This window comes from Trachemys scripta, chromosome 15 (assembly GCF_013100865.1).
Source record: "Trachemys scripta elegans isolate TJP31775 chromosome 15, CAS_Tse_1.0, whole genome shotgun sequence".
Lineage (NCBI taxonomy): Eukaryota > Metazoa > Chordata > Testudines > Emydidae > Trachemys > Trachemys scripta.
This window is the reverse complement of record NC_048312.1, coordinates 14226468-14247282: the sequence shown is the minus strand read 5'-3', so window position 1 is coordinate 14247282 and position 20815 is coordinate 14226468. Positions and strand designations below refer to the sequence as shown.

At 44.1% G+C, this 20815-nt stretch overlaps 1 protein-coding gene across 4 annotated transcripts in view; it reads left to right on the top strand.

Moving 5' to 3' along the window:
• The window catches only part of GALNT9 (polypeptide N-acetylgalactosaminyltransferase 9), a 681070-nt gene that overhangs the window by 307422 nt on the left and 352833 nt on the right, over positions 1-20815 (top strand). For 3 of the 4 annotated variants that reach the window (XM_034791125.1, XM_034791124.1, XM_034791128.1), the window contains exon 4: positions 12351-12555. The exons of the other annotated variant lie outside the window; for it this stretch is intronic. The gene's annotated coding sequence lies outside the window, so the exon portion shown is untranslated. The remainder of the gene's footprint in view (positions 1-12350; positions 12556-20815) is intronic. 4 annotated transcript variants of the gene reach the window in all.

Below are 20815 nucleotides of genomic sequence, written 5' to 3'. Positions count from 1 at the left end.
TTCTGCAGAAAGTGTCCACTTTTTTGGACAAACATCTAGTTTTTGAAAACCAGGGTGGAGGGGTTTTTTTGTTTTTGATTTTGACCCCCAAACTGGAAAATTTCAAGAGATTTTTTTCTTCCCCCAAAAATATTGTTTTCAAACCAGACAACTTAATTCTGAAAACTTTTGACCAACTTCAGTAAATACCTTTCTAATTTTGATGGAGGAAAACGCTCATTAGATATCAGAACTCTTGTGGAAAAAGATCAGCTGTATTTGGGGGAAAATTCTGATTCTACGTTCCTTTATAGTACAGAGCCTCAATTATATGGCCTAATCCAATCCAGTATGCATCTCTGTATGTAGTAGCTTAGTAGAGCAGTAGAAAGTGTCATGTTTTGTGTGGAAATAGTTCAAATCCTGTGTAATTTGTTGCCAAGGAATGGAGTATTCTCTGCTAAGGGAAGTGGTGGATTCTTTCTTGGGCAAACAGAAGGATAATCCTAATGCATCATGTAATACATATATGACACACAAACATGGTGTGTCAGAACGGATAATTTCCCAAAGCTGAGGAGAATTGAGTAAATTTTTTGGGAGGGAAAAAAAAGAAAAAAATGTGAATGAAAATTGGAAGTTTGTAAAGTGGAATTTTAAAAGGCCAAAAAGTCATGATTCTAAAATTGAGTGACCCGTGACTAAAAGCCCATTCTGATTCAGTGGCAAAATGAAGGCAGCAATTAGAAATAAGAAATGAATATATCGTGAATGAAAAAGGGGGGGAATAGCAATTAATCTAGATTAAAGTTGTTAAATGCATAAAATTGATAAGGGAAGCTAAAGAAATCTGAAAAAAAAATGATTGGCAGGGCAAAAGATGATATGGGAATTAAGTATATTAGCAACAAAAGAAATCCTAGCATGAATAGGCCCATTACTAGATGGTAATATTATTAATGATGCGGAAGCTTTCAGAAATATTTATGTATTTGGAAAGAAGCAGGATGATATGTTCATATCCTATGAGGATGATTAAGTACTTTCCAGTCTGTTAGTAACTGAAGAGGATGTTAAACAACACCTGCTAGGGATAAACATCTTTAAATCAGCAGGCCTGAATAACATGCATCCAAGTGCCCTAAAGGAGCTGGCTGAGGAGATCTTTGGCACACTGATGTTAGATTTTTTTTTAATGAATCTTGGAATACTGGGAAAACTGGAAGATTGCTAATGTGCCAGGATTCAAAAAGGACAAGCAGGATTTATAAACAGGGGAGTAGTGAGTAGGAATAGGGAGACGATTTTACCTCTTTATATGGCATTGGTGAAACCAATACCAGAATACCGCAGGCAGTTCTGATGTCAACATTTTAAAAAAGACATTGGAAAAACTGGAGTAAAGAGCCACAAAAATGATTCAAGGGTTTGGAGAAAATGCCTTATGGTGAGAGACTAAAAGAGCTCAAGCTGTTTAGCTGATCAAAGAGAAGATTGAGAATTTACTTTATTACAGTGTATAAGTAACTTCACCGGGAGAAAATACTGGTATTAAAGGGCTCTTCAGCCTAACCGAGAAAGGCATAACAAGAACCAATGGCTGGAAGCTGAAGCCCGACACCTTCAAATTAGAAATTAGGCTCAGCTTTTTAACAGTGAGGATGATTAACCACTAGAACAAACTACCGCAGGAACTGGCGGGATCTTCACCTGTTATCTTCAGAACAAGACTACATGTCTTTCTGGAAGATCTGCAGTAGGATATGTCTACACTCCAATTGGGAAGTATGATTGCAGCACAAGTAGACATACCGGGACTAGCTTAGATCTCGTTAATCAAAGCTAGCTTGAGTAACCATAGTAATGAAGTTGCAGCAGCCTAGGCAGCTCTATCAGCTAGCCCTGTCCACCAGAACCTTGGGTATGTACTGGAGTAGCTGCCACCCTTGTTGTCATGGCTTCACTGCTAGCTCAGGTAGGTCTACATGTGCTGCAATCCCACCTCACAGTTGCAGTGTAGACATATCCTGAGTCAGATATGATTTCTGGGGCTCAATACAAGAGTTACTGGATGAAACACCATGGCCTGTGTTCTACAGGATGTAACTCTAGATGATCTAATGGTCTTAAAGTCTGAAGCTTCCCTGCCCATTACTCAGGGCAAAGTTCATGAACACAAATCCATTTTTGGCTTTGCCATGGGTGGATAATGTGGCTATCCCAGTCTTTTGCTCAGGGAGCCTCTTCCCCACCCCACCAGTGTGTGTGTCTGCTGGATGAGTGAAAACTCAGCAGTTCTGCTTCTCCGGGAATGATGCAAATGTTGTCTTCAGTTTCATCCCGTATGTACTTACAACACTTCCTGGGCTTCGTTTCGTGTTAATTCACAGCTAAATGGACAGCCTTTTTTTTTTTTTTTTTTTTCTGGTTTCATGTTCCATCCATGACAAACAATCAGAGGCCACACAATCTATCTGCCCAGCCTCACCCGAATGGCTTCTGTAAACCCGGGTGCCCTTCCCACAAACATGATCCAACTTTCAAACTTGCGACTAAACCAAAACTCAGGAAATCTTCCCACAGTTTGGGGATATTTTGCCAGTCTCTAAGAGTTCAGACTTCTGCTTCCAGGGTTTGGTGTTTTCTGAGGCCAATAGCTGGCAGCAAGAAGAAGGTAGGAGAGCAACTGCTGAGCATGTGTGGAGGCAGATGGGAGGGAGGAGCCAAAGCCTGGGAAGAGATGGTGAATAGTCAGCTGCAGAAAGGCTTTTAAGTTTACAAAGAATTCTGTTTTGTCCTTCTGATTTCCAAACCGAGGTGCCATTTAGAACGGGGGCTGGTGCCAGTGTCCTCTGGGGGCTGGCAGTATTTACACAGCTGACAGATTTTATTTGGAAACTGCAAATAGACAGTTAACACCATAAGGAAAATGCCTTACAGAGGTGAAAGGGCTGCTGTAAGGACACATTTCTCTCTGCCAAAGTCATTATCATGATGCATGCTAATGAGTTTGGAAATGACCATGTGGCTGGCAAGAGCATTCTGCAGGCAGCTTTTCAATTAAAAACAGAGAGGTGCCCAGAGTGGTCTGAAAATCTCTAAAAGGCAGTTTTCTCCTACCCCCGGCTTCTCCATACCCATTCATAGGGTGGTACTCCCCATCCCAATGCATGGCTACACGTCCCAAGATTTCGGCCTGGAACAGGAGTACTCTGACAGATGGGCCTAGATCTGGCCTTTTATTTGGGCAGCTTTATGCTGCACCTGTGGTGCAAACCTGCCGTGAAGCCAGTATCCTCCATGTGGAGGAGAATCATAGGGCAGCACAGAGCTCCTACGTCACATCCTTCTAGTCACAAATGCAAAGGGTGGACTGGGGTTGCTTTATATCCCAGCAGCTTTTGGTTTCTATAATGGCCCCCTGGGGACAGTGGCAGTTGATGTAAACAAGGGTGATCTGAAGGCTGCTCTAGGTTGTGCCAGGAACTGGCCTAGTGCCTGGACAATTCCAGGATCAGGGTGTGTACAGCTCTGGCCTTAAGACAACTTGGCATCACCCACTTTTGAACTATGATGAGGGTTCCTGAGCCAGAACACAGTATCTAGCCCTGAGAGAGTTATGAACTGTCTCCGTTCATCGCAAGGAGGAGTTAACGCTCATGGTATCTAAACTTTGAGCAGTTTTCATAGGCGTGTGTCTACACTACAAAATTAAGTCAACCTAACTTATGCTGCTGCGGTAATGACATCGCTTGTGTGTGTCTACACTTTGCTCCTTGTGGCAGTGGTGCACATCCTCGCCAGGAGCACTTGCACAGATTCCAGTGTCAGTGTGGGCCATTGTGCGATGGCTTCTGAAAGCCAGCAACATTGGATGTGAGCAGGGCCACGTATCGACATTGACTCTACGCCCCTTGGAGGTGGTCGTTAAGTCAGTGTAGTGGGAGAGTTACGTTGATGGGAGCAAAATTTTAGTGTAGACACTTAGAGTTGGGTTGATGCAAGGCAGCTTACGTCAACCTAACTCTGTGTGTAGACCAGGGCTAAGTATGTCACTGCTAGTCACTTGAGCCGACCTAGCCAGCTCCTTTGGGATTCACTGCTCCAGGGGAGCTTGTTCAGCTTAATCTTTAGTTAATAGCATGGTACAAACTACTAACCTAGGTGTAGATAGTTACATTAGGCACTGCCCTCTGCCAGGGGTGATGTGCAAGATGCATTGTCCCAGGAGCAGAGGCAGGAGGCATGACCCTTTGGGTCATATTTCCTCCCCTCCTGGCTCTGAGGGTGAGAAAGTGTTAATTTACTGCTAGTCCAAAGATTCTTAGCTTGGGTTTTGTGACCACGTGGCCCTTCCCATATTGATAAATGGGAGTGATCCTGGCTAGAGGCGATGGGGAACTCAGTATGGCAAAGGGTGAGAAACCACTGTGCAAGCTTATACAAGCCCTATATTACTGCCCCACATGCCTAGCTCAGCTGCACTGTTCAGCAAGTACAAGGACAGAACCAAGCCTCCACCCGCCTCCTCCGGGGTTGAGAATATGCAGGCAAGTAGCAGCCCGGGGAGGAGTTCAAGTCGGGTTCCTCTTCCCAATACTTGTACAGCTACTTCGTCCAAGTCACAATTTAACCCTAAATACATAAATAAGCCACAAGTCTTGAATGATAAAATATGCTCATTGCTCCCGCTCTCTTCAAGCTGAGAGACTGGAAGTCACCACAGCTTCAGCGTCTTCTGGAACAAACTCATGCAAGCAGGGAATGAGACGCAGAGCCATGTTGTACATAGGAGAAGCTCAGACCATAAATCCGACCACACTAATCACTGAGCTGTTTGATTCTAGGGTCCCTTTTTAGTGTTCTTCAGCAACAAGACCTGTGGAGATTGAGGCTATGGATAGGAGAGTCATATCTACAGGTAATGAAATAACTGCGCTTCTTGTGTCTGGTATCTTGACTCTGAAAACCGGTGGAGTTGTGAGTTTTGTGTATCTCATGCAGCTGTATGCTAGCGTGAGATGCTAGAGTTAAAGAAACCGGGTATTTAGGTAGCAAAAGCACCTTTGCCACACCAACTCCCCTTTTCCTTTTGGGAGAATTCAGCCTGTTAGTTTAGGTCGGTCCCCATGCTGCTTTTACTCTTAAACTTTTTCCTACCTGTTATTTTCTATCTCCTTACTATCTGGTGAAGCCTTCATGATACAGATACCTATGGGCTTTTTTCTGTATTCCCTTAACACTGATGCAAAACAGGAGTAACTCCATTTACACCGGTGTAACTTCATTGGTGTAAGTGAGAGCACAAGCAGGCCCTTTTGATGATTTTCCGGTTTCGTGGGCTCTATCCAACTATGAGCCGCGTTCTGCTGTCAGTTACAGCCACGTACCCTTACTCAATGGAGTTGCCTAGGTGTAACTGAGAACTGCATCTGGCACATACATCCTTTCTGCCACCCTTTGGCTCCCTCTGTAACTCGCTCAATCACTTTGTGCATCAGACCTCCCTGGGTAAAATGTGGATTGTAATAAAGTCTGTAATAAAGGCAACGATTGTCTCTGACTATGTGTATGTCCAGCACCTAGTGCAACAGGGCCCCAGTCTCCATTGTGATGGCTAGGCATGACTGTAATACAAATAATTAACAACTGTCAGAGGCTACGGTTGTACTTATTCCCCAGGTAGAACAGCAATGAGAGCAGACAAAACAGAGTGTGGCTGTGGGGGTTTGTTTGAGAGGAGATATATACTCCTCTTGGTTGTCCATGAAAATCCACCCAGTGTTTCTTGTTCTTTTGCGTTTACACTCTCAAGATCCTTTCCTGTTCACTTCCATTCTGGAGTTAAATGGAAGCTGTTAATTACATTGCACATATGCCGCATTTGCACTGCACCCTGCAGCCCAGTACAGAAATACACAGCTGACTCCACTACAGCTTGGCTCAGTACAGAAATACACAGCTGACTCCACGAGCCCTTTCATTTGGCAAAGGCACTATTTTCCAGCTGAGCCTGGAGGGTCGAGATGCGCCATTTTACAGCAGAAGGTCACATGACTCTGCAGTCTGCTACAGCTCATTTGAGCTGTATTGCAACCAGTGGCTAAAAAATCCCTTAAAAAAACCAAAATAAAATAACTTTGTCTCTGTTACCACATCAGGCAGGCCTGTCTTACGTTAGCAAAAGCTGTTCAGTAGCCTGCAGAAGAGGAAAAATACTCTGTCCTCCTAGGCTAAAACCATAAATCCTCATCTGGTGCAAATCCATGTAGTTTTGTTTAATTCAGTGGAACTGTGCAGAAGGACACCAGCTGAGGATCTGGCCCTTAAAGTGTCTTGTAAACTTAATGTTGGTAACTAGTTACCAGTGGGGAACACAGTTGTAGTCCTGATCCTGCAAACATTTCACATTTAACTTTAAGCATGCAAAGCAAACAGACACTTTCATTGGAACTGCCCATGTACTTAAAGTGAAGCACAGTCATAAGCATTTAACATAAGAACGGCCATACTGGGTCAGATAAAAGGTCCCTTTAGCCCAGTACCCTGTCTTCTGACCAGGGCTTTGGAGCTGTGCTCCAGCTCCAGGCAAAAACCTGCAGCTCCACTGCTCCGGAGCTGCTCTGCGCTCCAGCTCCGGGCTCCGCTCCAGCGCCCTGCTTCTGACAGTGGTGAATGCCAGATGGCCCAGAGGGAATGAACAGAACAGGTAATCATCAGGTGATCCATTCCGTCTCACTCATTCCCAGCTTCTGGCAAACAGAAGCTAGGGACACCATCCTGTCCATCCTGGCTAATAGCCATTGATGGACCTATCCTCCATGAACTTATCTAGTTCTTTCTTGAACACTGTTAGAGTCTTGGCCTTCACAACATCCTCGGGCAAAGAGTTCCACAGGTTGACTGTGCATTTTGTGAAGAAATGCTTCCTTTTATTTGTTTTAAACCTGCTGCCTATTAATTTCCTTTGGTGACCCCTAGTTCTTGTGTTATGAGAAGGAGTAAATAACACATCCTTATTTATTTTCTCCACACCAGTCATGATTTTATAGACCTCAATCATACTCCCCTTCGTTGTCTCTTTTCCAAACTGAAAAGTCCCCATCTTATTAATCTCTCCTCATATGGAAGCTGTTCCCTACCCCTAATAATTTTTGTTGCCCTTTTCTGAACCTTTTCCAATTCCAATATATCTTTTTTGAGATGAGGCGACTACATTTGCATGCAGTATTCAAGATGTGGGCGTACCATGGATTTATATGGAGGCAATATGATATTTTCTGTCTTATTATCTATCCCCTTCTTAATGATTCCCAACATTCTGTTCGCTTTTTCACTGCTGCTGCACATTGAGTGGATGTTTCCAGAGAACTATCCACAATGACTCCCAAGATTTCTCTCTTGAGTAGTAACAGCTAATTTAGACCCCATCATTTTATATGTATAGTTGGATTATGTTTTCCAATGTGCATTACTTTGCATTATCAACATTGAATTTCATCTGCCATTTTGTTACCCAGTCACCCAGTTTTGCGAGATCCCTTTGTAGCTCTTAGCAATCAGCTTTGGGCTTAACTATCTTGAGTAGTTTTGTATCATCTGGAAATGTTGCCACCTCACTGGCTACCCCTTTTCCCAGATCATTTATGAATATGTTGAATAGTACTAGTCCCAGTACAGACCCCTAGGGGACACCACTATTTACCTCTCTCCAGTCTGAAAACTGACCATTTATTCTTACCCTTTGTTTCATTTCTTTTAACCAGTTACTGATCCATGGCAGGATCTTCCCTCTTATCCCATGACAACTTACTTTGCTTAAGAGCCTTTGGTGAGGGACCTTGTCAAAGGCTTTCTGAAAATCTAAATACACTATATCCACTGGATCCCCCTTGTCCACATGCTTGTTGACCCCCTCAAAGAATTCTAGTAGATTGGTGAGACATGATTTCCCTTTACAACAACCATGTTGACTCTTCCCCAACAAATCATATTAATCTATCTGTCTGACCATTCTATTCTTTACTATAGTTTCAACCAGTTTGCCCGGTACTGAAGTCAGGCTTACTGGCCTGCAATTGCCGAGATCATCTCTGGAGCCCTTTTTAAAAATTGGCGTCACATTAGCTATCCTCAGTCATTCGGTACAGAAGCTGATTTAAATGATAGGTTACAGACTACAGTTAGTAGTTCTGCAATTTCACATTGAGTTTTCCTTCAGAACTCTTGAGTGAATACCATCTGCTCCTGGTGACTTATTACTGTTTATTTTATCAATTTGTTCCCAAACTTCCTCTAATGTCACCTCAATCTGCGACAGTTCCTCAGATTTGTCACCTAAAAAGAATGGCTCGGGTTTGGGAATCTCCCTCACATCCTCAGCCATGAAGACCAATGCAAAGAATTCATTTAGTTTCTCCGCAATGACCTTATTGTCCTTGAGTGTTCCTTTGCATCTTGATCATCCAGTGGCCCCACTGGTTATTTATCAGGCTTCCTGCTTCTGATGTTCTTAACTTTTTTTTTTTTTTTTGCTATTACTTTTTGAATCTTTGGCTAACTGTTCAAAAAAAATTGGCCTTCCGACTTACATTTTTGCACTTCACTTGCCAGAGTTTATGCTCCTTTCTGTTTTCTTCACTAGGATTTAACTTGCAAAAGGATGCCTTTTTGCCTCTGACTGCTTCTTTTACTTTGTCGTTTAGCCACAATGGCCCTTTTTTGGTTCTCTTACTATGTTTTTTAATTTGGGGTATACATTTAAGTTGAGCCTCTATTATGGTGTCTTTAGAAAGTTTCCATGCAGCTTGCAGGGATTTCACTTTTGGTGTTGTACCTTTTAATTTCTGTTTAACTAACTTTCCTCATTTTTGTGTAGTCCCCCTTTCCAAAATTAAATGCTACAGTGTTGGGCTGCGGTGGTTTTCCCCCCACCACAAGGATGTTAAATTTAATTATATTATGGTCACTATTACCAAGCGGTCCAGCTATAGTCACTTATTGGACCAGATCCTGTGCTCCACTTAGAACTAAATCAAGAATTGCCTCTTCTCTTTGGGTTCCAGAACTGGCTGCTCCAAGAAGCAGTCATTTAAGGTGTCAAGAAACTTTATCTCTACATCCCATCCTGAGGTGAGATGGATGTGTATATCATATAAGAACTTCCTTATTTTCTCAAAAAGGACTGCTACCTTTTGGATATATAATAAGGGATAAGTAGATCTTGAGAACTCACAGGTGGGGTTAGACCACACTGAGCTCCAATATGTTGGCTCCTCAGGGGTGAAATACACCCCAGAACAGACCCAGCAAAAAGCCTCTTCAAGCCTACTTACAGCATAAGTAGAGTTGGTCAGAAGTGCTAATGAGCCTAAAATGTATTTAAAAAAAAAAAAAAAGTTGGAATCAAAACAAAATATTTCAAAGGGGCCGGAAGTGAGGAGAAACAAATGAGGGTTTTTTGGTTCATGAATACTGAGGATTTTTGACTTTGCCTTGATGCAAGGTTTATGGGAGGAGGGAATTGTTGAACTCTGAAATATTTGCTCATTTCCCACCCAGCTCTACTCAGTCTGGAGAGGAAAATTTGCCCCTTTGTTTGTTTGAACAGTGTACAGAATCCCTTCATTTTACACTGACCAAACATTCTGAAAGTACAAAATCCTCTCACCCACTTCCCAGGGTTCCCCCAGAATAGCTCCAAATATTTGGTTAGGTTATGGATGCTGAGGTCACTCCACACCACACTGGATTGGGCCCCTGAGCAACCTTCAACCCCAGACGGGTTTGCCATGTTTTCCCAAAATGCAGTTGGAGCCTCTTGCTCTGTTAGCAGCCGTTTCCAATGGTGAATGGGTATCAAAGGGTATTTAATCCATCTTTTTGTTGTTGAAATAGATTCTGATTTCCAGTCACACATAATTGATCTCATACTGCTGATAAACTTTTTTATATTTTTTTTTCTCTCTTTTGGGAGTTACTAGCTACTCTATTTCTTCTAGCAATAAACTGGAGTTTTACGAGTGCGAAATGCATTTCTTCACTCTTTCCCTCTGTAACGATTGTGGTGGGAGTGTTTACCTCTCCCAGCTGCCTTCTGTGTGGCCAGCAGCGTGACAATGGCAAGGCACCATCTGGCTCTCCCTAATTTTGCCAGCTGTAGGTGTAATCACCAGGGCAATTTCAGAGTCCAAAATCCCCATGTGCTCCTGTACTGGGGCCTGGGGGGGGAAAAATGAGTGCGCTGGTACATGGAGGTACAATGAGAGTCTTTGAAAATGTGTCCTAGCTTCCTAGGGAATGCAAGCACTGCTTTGTGTTCCCATGGCATCAGCTTGAAAGCACCTGGCTAATGTGCACTGGGAAGCAAACGGCCCATGCCCAACTGCTGCCACTTGTGTCTGGAGCTGGTGTTTCCAAGTGGGGTCATTCGGCGATTAAGGCATGCCGGTGGGAGTGATGGTAGAGAGGCTGAGTCTCTGGGTGCCGGCTGTTTGGAGTGGTTCTGTATGGCCGTGGCTCACTTGATGATCACCAGCTGCAGTTGCCCCATTGCTGCGCATCTGGGAGCAGCACACTGTTCTCTTGAGCATCAAAGAACCATAGAAGTTAAAGATGGGAGTAGGCCTGCTAGGTGGTGGTGATGGTTTGTACTGAGATAGCAGCTGGAGGCCAGCACCCTGCTGTGCAAGGTGCTGTACAGATCTGCGACAAAAGGTCCCGCTACACTTTGAGGTGGGGTATGATTCCCAGCTCGAGGAGACTTATTCGTGCTAGTGCTGATTGAGCGATTGGGCTAAAAGAGGTTGTAGTCACAAGTGTCAGGAGGGGCTTGCAACCCTGAGCCCGGGCAGCAGCCAGCGGTCTGGGTGGGCGAATTTCGCCTGCGTATCCTCCTATGCTGCCTCAGCTTCACTGTTATTGTTACACCCAAGCTAGACCGACGAGAACTAGCTCATGTATCTATGCATGTTGCAGTCATACTTCCCGATTGTGGTGCAGACGTATGCTAAGTAGCATGTAGCCCATTCACCTCACCTGCCAGTAAAGGCTTGTTTGGGAGTAATGACTATCTTCACTTCTGGACTCTGCTATGTACAGGAAAGAGAACTGTATGATTTGTCTTATACAGGTCTTGTACTAAGGCATGGGACTGGGAACCAAGTGATCTCCAGCTCTGCCACCCAATCCCTCTGTGCCTCAGTTTCCCATCTGGAAAGTGGGGATAACAATGCTGCTTTTCTCCCACTCTTTGCCTCTTTTTGTCCAGTTAGATTGCAAGATCTTGGGCCAGGGACTGCCTCTTACCATGTGTACATACAATACTTAGCACAATGACACCTGGATCTCAGCTGGGGCCATACGTGCTGCTGTAAATAAAAATACATTTTATAAATAATAAGGAACCTGGTACAATAGGCAGCACAGAATGGGCTCACTTTTGTTTCACCAGTGCTCTGACTCAATAACAGGATTAAAAATCCATGTTCCCACTGGTTTCTGGTTCTTTGTTCTAACTACTTGTCCCAGCCTCATGGGGTCTGATTTTCAGAGGGGTTGAGCATCTGCACCTTCCATTGACTTCAACTGAAGTTGAGGGTCTTCCACATTTGAGGGTGTTTGAATGCAGTCTTCAGTGGCGTTACTCTAGATTTATGCTAGGGTAGTTCAGGGCAGAAGCTTGTCCACAGAGTAGTCATGGAATCTGAAGGTGGGTTTCAGAAGTGCTGAAGACCTTCAACTTCAGTTGAAGTCAATGGGAATCTAACATTCCAGTTCAGCACCGTCTGTATGGGAAAAGGGTGTTTGTCCTATTCCCCCTACTTCATCAAATGACATCTGGTAGGGTGCCTTCCCGGTGGCTTGCGATTCCCGCATAGAAGGTTGTGCAAGCTGAACCAAACTGACAAAATATTGTCTGGCTGAATCCTGTTGAAATCACTTCAAGTTGTACTTGCTGTAAACCTCTGTGGTGCAGGTCAGTGCAATGCCCTGGTTGCTTTGATTTGAATAATTTTAAGCAGTGCCAAACACACACAGCTAACAAAGCACCTGAATAGTAAATTGCCTGCTAAGGATTATGGCGATTCTTCAAGGACTGGCAAAAGAGAGTCAGGCTGGGAGGAAGGTTATTTAAATGCAGGTGATGTTTACGTTCTGCTGGTGTTAGTTTCCTTTAGTTAAAACAGCTAGCATTTCTGTTTATTCATGTTTGCCAATCAATAAATCCCTGGTGGAGGTAAAATAAAATTTCTATGGGTAATAGAACCAATCCTACCCTCCTTTCACTCGGCTGTAATGAGTATCACCATGAGAGTGATTTTTGGACTGTCTGGAAGTGATGCTTCCCCTTCTGTTTAATTGCTCTGCAGCAAGCTGTGCGAGATGTAGAGGGCCAAACACCAGCCTACAGCCTCCTGTTTTATCCTCTACAAAAAGAGACTCTGCTGGGGATGTAAAACAGAGTTCTGAATGTTTCAGTGCTGGAAGGGGCAAATGCTCACCAGAGAACTCCACGGCGGGACGCTTCACTTCTGCTTTATTAGGAATACAGGGAAACAAAAGGACTTGAAGCAGGTAAGTTTCAATAACACGATAGTGCCCCGAAAGGTGTGATAAGCCTGGTTTCCAGAGACATTGAGTACCTGCAGCTCCCCCTGACTTCGGTAGGAATTGTGCGTGTTCAGCACCTCTGAAAATCAGACCCCACAATTGAGCTGAATCCGACCTACTGCTGCCTTCCTGAAACCCAGCTCCATGTCTTTTCCTCTGCCTGCCCGAGGTGGAGCTGTTTCCCCTGCCTCAACAACAGCAGGAAAATATTGGAGAATATTTATATCTGTAGATGTGATCCAAGAGTCATGACACTTAATCTTTGGTTGTGTGAAAAGGATCTTCTTTCCTTTGTCCCTATCCACCAGGGGGAGGGAATGAAGGATACAGTGACCTTAATTGCATTCTCCTAAGAGCCATCTGCAGGCTTTGCAAAGAGCTAGTGACCCCTCAGCTAATGCCAGTCATCACAAAGGGGGCAGGTAGGAGGAGAGGTCATGCCATAAGAATGGCCATACTGGATCAGACCAAAGGTCCATCTAGCCCAGTATCCTATCTTCCAACTGGTCCCCCAGAGGGAATGAACAGAACAGGTAACCATCAAGTGATCCACGCCCTGTCGCTCATTCCCAGCTTCTGGCAAACAAAGACTAGGAATACCATCCCTGCCCATCCTGACTAATGCCATTGATGGACCTATCCTCCATGAATTTATCTAGTTCTTTTTTGAACCCTGTTATAGGCTTGGCCTTCACAACATCCTCTGGCAAAGAGTTCCACAGGTTGACAGTATGTTGTGTGAAGAAATACTTCCTTTTGTTTGTTTTAAACCTGTTGCCTATTAATTTTATTTGGTGACCCCCTAAGAGGTCATTTGATACCATGGAGAGGAGCACATGCTGCTTCCTCTTAAAAGCTGTACTGGTGGGCGTGCTCTCCTTGCTGTTGGCAGAGACTGAGCCAGGATCCGTGGACCAGTGCCCATAAGCCACAACAAAGCCCAGAAGTCATTAAGGGTATACATGGGGGCAGGCCTCAGCAAAGGTGCTGTGCTAGGAGTCGGTAGCTACTACTCTTAAGGGAATGGCAGCATGGTTCTACCCCCTACCTGTCCCCTTGAGGATGGCTGGCGCTGCTAGCCCAAGCAAAGGGTCACAGGGCTTGTGATCTAGAGGGAGTAACCACAAGGATATTAAATATTGGAGAAAACTGTGCTTATTAAAAGTAAGATTAAAGTAAAGGTGGGTGAAGGCTTGTGCAAGTAAAACAGTTATTCTAAAGCAATCAAATCCTACCATAATCCATGCTATTCATCTTGCTACTGACTTAAAAAATTACACTGTGCACAGGGGAAAAGCCGGAGTGAAAGTTGTTCAGTGGAATTTAAAATTTCTGTTTAATTGGTCTGCAATGCTAATTAGTGCTAATAGTCCTTGAGACAGGTCTGATAATTAGTGAGTTTCGTATCCAGTTGGGAAGCTGAGCTAAACACCTGCTTAACGTTGCTTCTGGATGCTAATGAATGAGGTGCTGTATTGTGGCTGTGCTGTTTATTTTTCTAACAACCTTACATATTGCTGCTTTCGCCCCAATTCTACAAACCCTTATGCCCAGGCTTTACTTTATGCATGTAAATAATCCCCCCTCCCTCCCCCCCCGAAGTCTTGGATAATACATGCTGCACTCCTATGCTTTGATTATGTAGGAATCTAGCAAATCTGGAGAGGGTTCCATATGGGAGTTTCAGTCTCTGGGACACATTATCCTTTGCTTACTGAACTGAAGTCACTGGGCTGGACCACCAGCTGGTGTCAATTGGCATATATTGATTGTTTATCCAAGATTTAAGAGCCTCAGGCCCAAATCCCAAACTCGATTATAAAATAAAACACTCGTGGCTATCTGGGCACATGTGAGTAATGTAAGTAATTCCTCCTTTTCCAGGAAATGTCCACGTTCTAATGACCACGCCTCCCTATTTGCCTTGTCTTGTGTTGTGTTCACTTGTCATTCGATAGTAGAAGCCTGCATGGGAAGGACCTGGTCCTGCTTCGGCAATAATCTTCCATTGTACATTTAGGGTGTTATATACATGATTAGTAATAATGTGACCTGCAATTTGGTCCTTGGTATCCAATTATGACACTACAGAGCGCAATCCAGACCAGCGAGTGATGCCTGGGCTGCCTCACAATGCTGCTGTAGTGCCCACGTTGGCTGCTCACAAACAGGAAAGCAGCATGCAGGGCACACCCTAAATGTCCGTGTATAGCTCCTGCCAGCAACACTCCAGTCACACTCTGGCTTCCACCAGCCTTGGTTGCCGCGTGCAGGGTGACCTCAACACCCCCAGTCCCAGATTTCCCCCCCCCCCCCAAATGTGTTTTATACTGCATTGTCCAGCCCTCTCCTGGACAATTCAGATAACAAAAAGGTCCATTGTTCCTGTACGAGAACAATATACAACAACTTGCTCCTTTTAAATGGATTTACCACACAGCCCAGTTTAACCACAGCACTGGATTAGTTTTGATTAAAGAATAAAACAAGTTTATTTAATGAAAGAAGATAGGATTGTCAGTGAGTACAAGCATTAAGGCATTAAAGTCAGAAATGGTTACAAGAAAAATAAAGAGAAAACTCTTTCTAAACTTAACAAATTAGACTTGGTTCAAGCTGAAATCCTACCACATGTTTTCAGTACATTGCCGACCAAACCCTCAGGCTAGGATCTGCTCTCAAAGTCCAATGCCTGTTTCCTTTTTCTTAGGAGAAAAGAGAGAGAGGGACAGAGAGAGAACTTAGGGTGTTTTTTGCCCCTCACTTTTAGAGTTCAGTCACCCTTTGAACTCATTTTCCTGAAAGTGACCTCTAGATAAAGTTCTTTCCAGCTGAGAGAAAGGAGACATGGAGGTGTTCTGCTGTTTCTTTTAACCTGTGTATACTGCAGTGCAGTTTTTCTTTGTCTTCTTTCTTCCTCTGCTCACTGTCTAAGGACTCTGTTCGCAGCTTACATGTAAATTGAGGCTACGTGAGTTTGAACATGTGCCTTTAACATCATACAGGCGGACTTCATAACATTACACACAATGCTGCTACATACATTCACCATGATATTGACCAGTGAGTTGTTAGTTTTCAAGGCATATTTTGTATAGAGATTATTACGATATGTGTAAGGTGTGAATACAGTTGTGCATTCGGTCACGCCAGTTACAGGGGAATGTTTTTTGTGTAACTAATAAATGAACCATAGCATTGCAGTAACCCCATGCTTATTTCAAGGGAAGTATGGTTGGGTTTGCTTATCCCTTCCCTTTCTGTTCACTGTGTAATCACCAGTTCCACTTGATTAACGGTTCACTCATTGCTTTCTCACCCTCAGCTCAACAATGCTGAGCATTGCTACCCAATACAGCAAATGGGGCCAGGATGTTCAGCATCCAGTAGGACTGAGCACTGGTAAAACATGGCTCCAGTTTTCCCCAGTTTCTTTCTTTTAATCAGAGGTTTTACTGAAAAATTGATTTAACTTTTTGAAAGAATGGTCTAAACTTTGTTCCAAGCAGCTCCCCTCCACTGTTCAGTCCAGGGAGTTGTCATAAGAGCATGGCTAAGGGGAATCTGAGCAGAGATCCCGTCTACAGAGCAGGTATGTCAGGAGTGCTCGTGGTGCTTTTCTCAGCTATGCTGGTAAATTAAGAGCAATGGCTTCATTAAAGCCTCTGTGCGTCAACCATTTTATTTCTCTCGGAGAAGCAATTTAGCTTTTGCTATGCTAAGCTATAGAACAGCTATTGCAGATTATAGGCTTACAGGCAGTTCCAAGTGTGAAGCAGCAGTATAAGTCTGTGGCATTAGGAGCTGGCATTTTGAACACAACTCTTGGCGACAATTAATTGCCCCGGGAGTGGAGAAATATTACCTTCGTCTTGACAATAGTTATTGTATTAAACACACACGTTTCCAAATTCACGGTCTGCTTGAAGACAATTGTCACCTCTGAAAAAGCGTTCCTGCTGTGCTCTAGAAATAAGGAAAGAAACAATTTCCCTTGTTAAGCACTCCCTAGTGACAGCACCTCTTCTACCACCTAGCCTTAACATCAACTTCCTAAGTAAAGATATAATTGGTTTATTATAAAGGAATGGTGGACTTTTCAGAAGCACTTGGTGCTGGCCTCGCCCTGCTCCTGTGGAGGTCAACAGGAGCAGAGTTAGAGCAAGAGTGAGTACTTTTAGAAAATCCCACCCTAAATTAGGTGAGGAATGGAATTCTGTTAAGGAAACAGTCACATTTAACAGCCCGTCTCTCCTGTCTTAGTTTTACATCCACCCTTTGGCTTGGTTGGCATTGCTGTGTCCGTCAGAGGTGTGAAAACCACACACTGCTGGCTGAGATAGCTATGCTGACCTATCCCCCAGTGCAGATGCAGCTATGCTGATAGGAAAATGCTTCCATCAACATAGCTACCCTCATTCAGGGAGGTGGTGTTCCTACACTAACCCTTTTGTCAACGCAGGCTGCGTCTGCACTAGAGGGTTATGCCACTATCGTTTCCACGGTATACAACTACCCTGTGACTTGAATGTAGGGGTTAGTTCTAGATTACATTGGCATAAGGGTGAAATACACCCGTGCACAGAGCGTGGTCTCCAGTACAGGCCTGGAATTAGCAATAACGAAAGCCTCTTAACTACAAAGCTTGGAAACCCTTCAGTGCAGATTGGCTGGCGGGGGGGACAAGGCTTCAGAGGTAGCCATTGATCTCCTTGACTTTCAGGAAAATTCAATTTCAGTTTATGGTTTTTGATATGAGCAAGTGCAAATACCCTGTAAGACACAGAACCGAAATTACTACAGGAAGCAGCCACAACACAGGTCAATATATTAGCCTGCCAAGGCTTTAGAGCTTAGGCAAGGGAATTTATTCTCCAAACAGACTATACCATAGGAAAGCAATTCCTTTGTTACCCGAGTCATTATGCATACTCCTGCAGTCACATGGAACCGGAGACTGGACGTCAGAATGCAGCCTCCTGCTTCACAGGGCCTTCAGAGTACTGGACAGTAGAGATAAAGAGATTAAAAATGAGCAGCTGAGGCTCCGTCCTGCTCTCATTGAAGTCAGTGGAAGTCTTTCCATTGCCCCTTACTTGTTATTCCCTGGTACCACTGCCGTACCCGCGGGCGCCCCCTCTCCAAGGGAGACTGCTATGGATGAGATAACAGAGGGAGCTAATCAGATTTCTCTTGCTGCAGCATCACAGCTGGAAGGAAGTGTTGTTTCTAGAGGCTGTGCTACTGAGAATGGCCTTAACAAAGCGGCAGCTCCGGCAGGTGTTCAGGTGAAAACTAATATCCGAGCTGTCCTGACAATGCCAGGCAGGGATTTCTTTGACGCACTGAATTGTATTAACATCTATGAAACTAAATTTGATTTGTATAAGGCCCCGAAGCTGAGGGCTTGATTGGTGCTCAGATTCCACAGTGGTGGGCATATCATAAGAACATGAATAGAACAGGGGTAGTTGCAGTGTTGGTTTCATGACCGGGTTGTGCAGTCCTTTCCAGAAGCTACTTTGCTCCTACATTTTTGATAAACAAAAATATCTGTGCCCTGAACACATTGCAAAGCAAACTGATCTCATTCCGATATACCCAGGCTATCTATAGGGTGGGTACTATCACATCCCAGAGAAGTGGATCTTACAGTGATAAGATGTGATCATTTGCCAGTATTTTAAAATCAATTAGCATGCCAGATGAGAACCCCGGATTTACAAAATTGGAGGGGGGGGGCAGTTATGTGGTGGAGAAATGGTTTTAAAAAATCCATGTTAGGGAAACCATGAAAAGTTTCTCTAAAAAAGGAAGCAATCAACACTTATTTCCAACTGCCTATGACAAATACTGGATTCCTGAGGGTGCCTTCTCACTGTTTCTTTAAATTCTGCCCATTGCACTCGCAGACTATCTGTAAATGTCGACATGGATTATTATTGTTGTTTGATAGTGCCCAAAGGGGTGTTGGATTCCTTACAGTACAGATAAAGACATGCTCCCTGCCTTGAAGGACTTGCACTATCATTTCAGACATGAAGCAACAAATAGGGAACAACTTTCTCTAGCCGCTGGTACCAACCAGCTCTTGGGGATTATTCACTTTGGGTTTGAAACAATCCATTGAAGTGAATGGAAGGAGAAAGGATGGTTCAGTGCTTAGAGTAATTAGCCTGGGCTCTGGGAGATCTGGATTCAATTCCTGCTGTCCCACAAACTTCCTGTGTGACCCTGGGCAAGTCACTTAGTCTCTCTGTTTCTCAGTTCCCCATGGAGATAATACTTCCCCACCTCACAGAAGGTTGTGAGAATCAATACATTAAATGTTGTGAGGTGCTCACATAGAACAGTGATGGGGACCACATAGGTGTGGTAGTTAGATAGGCTTTTTACTGACTTCAGTGTGTGTTGGATCTATCGCATGGTAGATCAGGTTTGTTTTGTCTGCACAATTTACATATGTAATTATTGACTCATATCTCACTGCGTCCCAGTAGAAAGGGGATCTGGATTGTCCTGGTGGATCGGTGCTGGGAAGGAGATCCACGCACAGGGATTGGCATTGAGAAAAGCCTGGAAATTGTGGTGGGAGATGCAGATAAACAGGGCAACAAAGTGGTACTGTTAGTGGGGGAGGTAGAGGATTCCCAGACTGAAGGGAGCGTCCTTGGGAAATCTGCTGTAGTTGCGGCTTCTTCTGAATGCCTGACCTGACCTCAGTGCCAGTTCTTACGGAGTGACCGTCACTGCCTGTGAGCCCATTTGGAATCCAGTCAAAACCAAGGCCTGGATTTTCAAAGGAGCATGCAGGCACCCAACTTGCATCAAAAGTAAACGGAATTGGAGTTCCTATGTCCTGTGGGCTCCTTTGAAAATTCCCACCCAAATCATTTTCATTCTTCCCCCTTATCACCCTGCCACGTTGTATGGAAACACTGCACCGTGTGATGTACGTAAGACTGGCTCTTGGTGATTTTGAGGAAATCCATTTTCTTTTGACTAGATTAGAACTCTCGGTACTAACATGATGTTCTTCCCCTCCGTGGCATTTCACGGACGCTGGGACAAAACCAGGGGTCAGGTCTGAATTTGGCCCATTGGCGGTGTAATCCAGGCAGTAGCCCTGGGAGGTCGTGATGATTGTCTGAATTTGCAGATGGGGAACCTGTGTAAGGAAACTCGATCAGAGACAGGATCAGAGCTGAGAGCACCCTGTGCTGAGACTACTCATCCAAATACCACCCAGCTACTGAATCTATTATATTACAGTGGATACCAATTTGGCACATGTTAAAACTCTGGGAGCTCATTGTGCCCCATCCTTTCCCACAGAGGGGATAAAGAAACTTTCTCCTCTCTGTAACCAGGCATGACAGCAGCACTAGACTCTCTGGGGCACCACCATGGAGAGGGAGATCATGTTGCACCTAATAGAAGGTGTATCAGCAGCTGTCAAACAAGCTCTCGCAGAAGCCCTGAGCCTGTGTTGTGAGGTTCATCAACTCTAGGAGCTCCTTCTTCCACCTTGAGCCGGGAGTCAAAGCCTCACTGCTTAGACTGGCAGATATATTGAAGAGCTGCCTATGCAGGACTATATTGTGTCCCTCGGCAAGTGGGGATGTGTACTATGTTTATCCAATGGCAAAGTCATAAATGGAAGGTCAGAGTTGAAAACACAATAGGCGTTCCCACCGGAATTCCCACTGTGGCTCAACTGACCAGAAAAGCTGTCTCCATTTGCCAGCTAAATGCACCTCTCCAGAACAGAACTGTAATCACAAAATCCATGGCTATGGAAATCAGAGCAAGAGTGTTAGAAACCCTGTGGACCTACAGTCTATAATGATAACCTAGCTTTTTAGGTAGATAAGTGCCATGACCAATTGCCCAAATCTTTCTTTTGTACAGCCGTCTAGCTCACCGAAGTTCTGGGTGGAAGCTTCTGAAGGAGATAAATAGTAATACTTCTTTTTTTTGTTTTGCCTTCACTGAAACAATTGTCAGGTGTTTGCCTGATATGCTCTGTATGTTAGTGGCATTTTACCCTGCAACCTTCCTTGAAAAATGTGCTGCTCTTTGTTCGTGTTCATAGTGAGACAAAACAATTTTAAAAAATCCATAATTAAACTGAGCTTTTCCCGCCTAGAGAAATGTGTAAAGATTTTCAATAGAAATGTAACCGGGCCAGAGAAAACTGGCCATTCTCTTGTGACACCATATT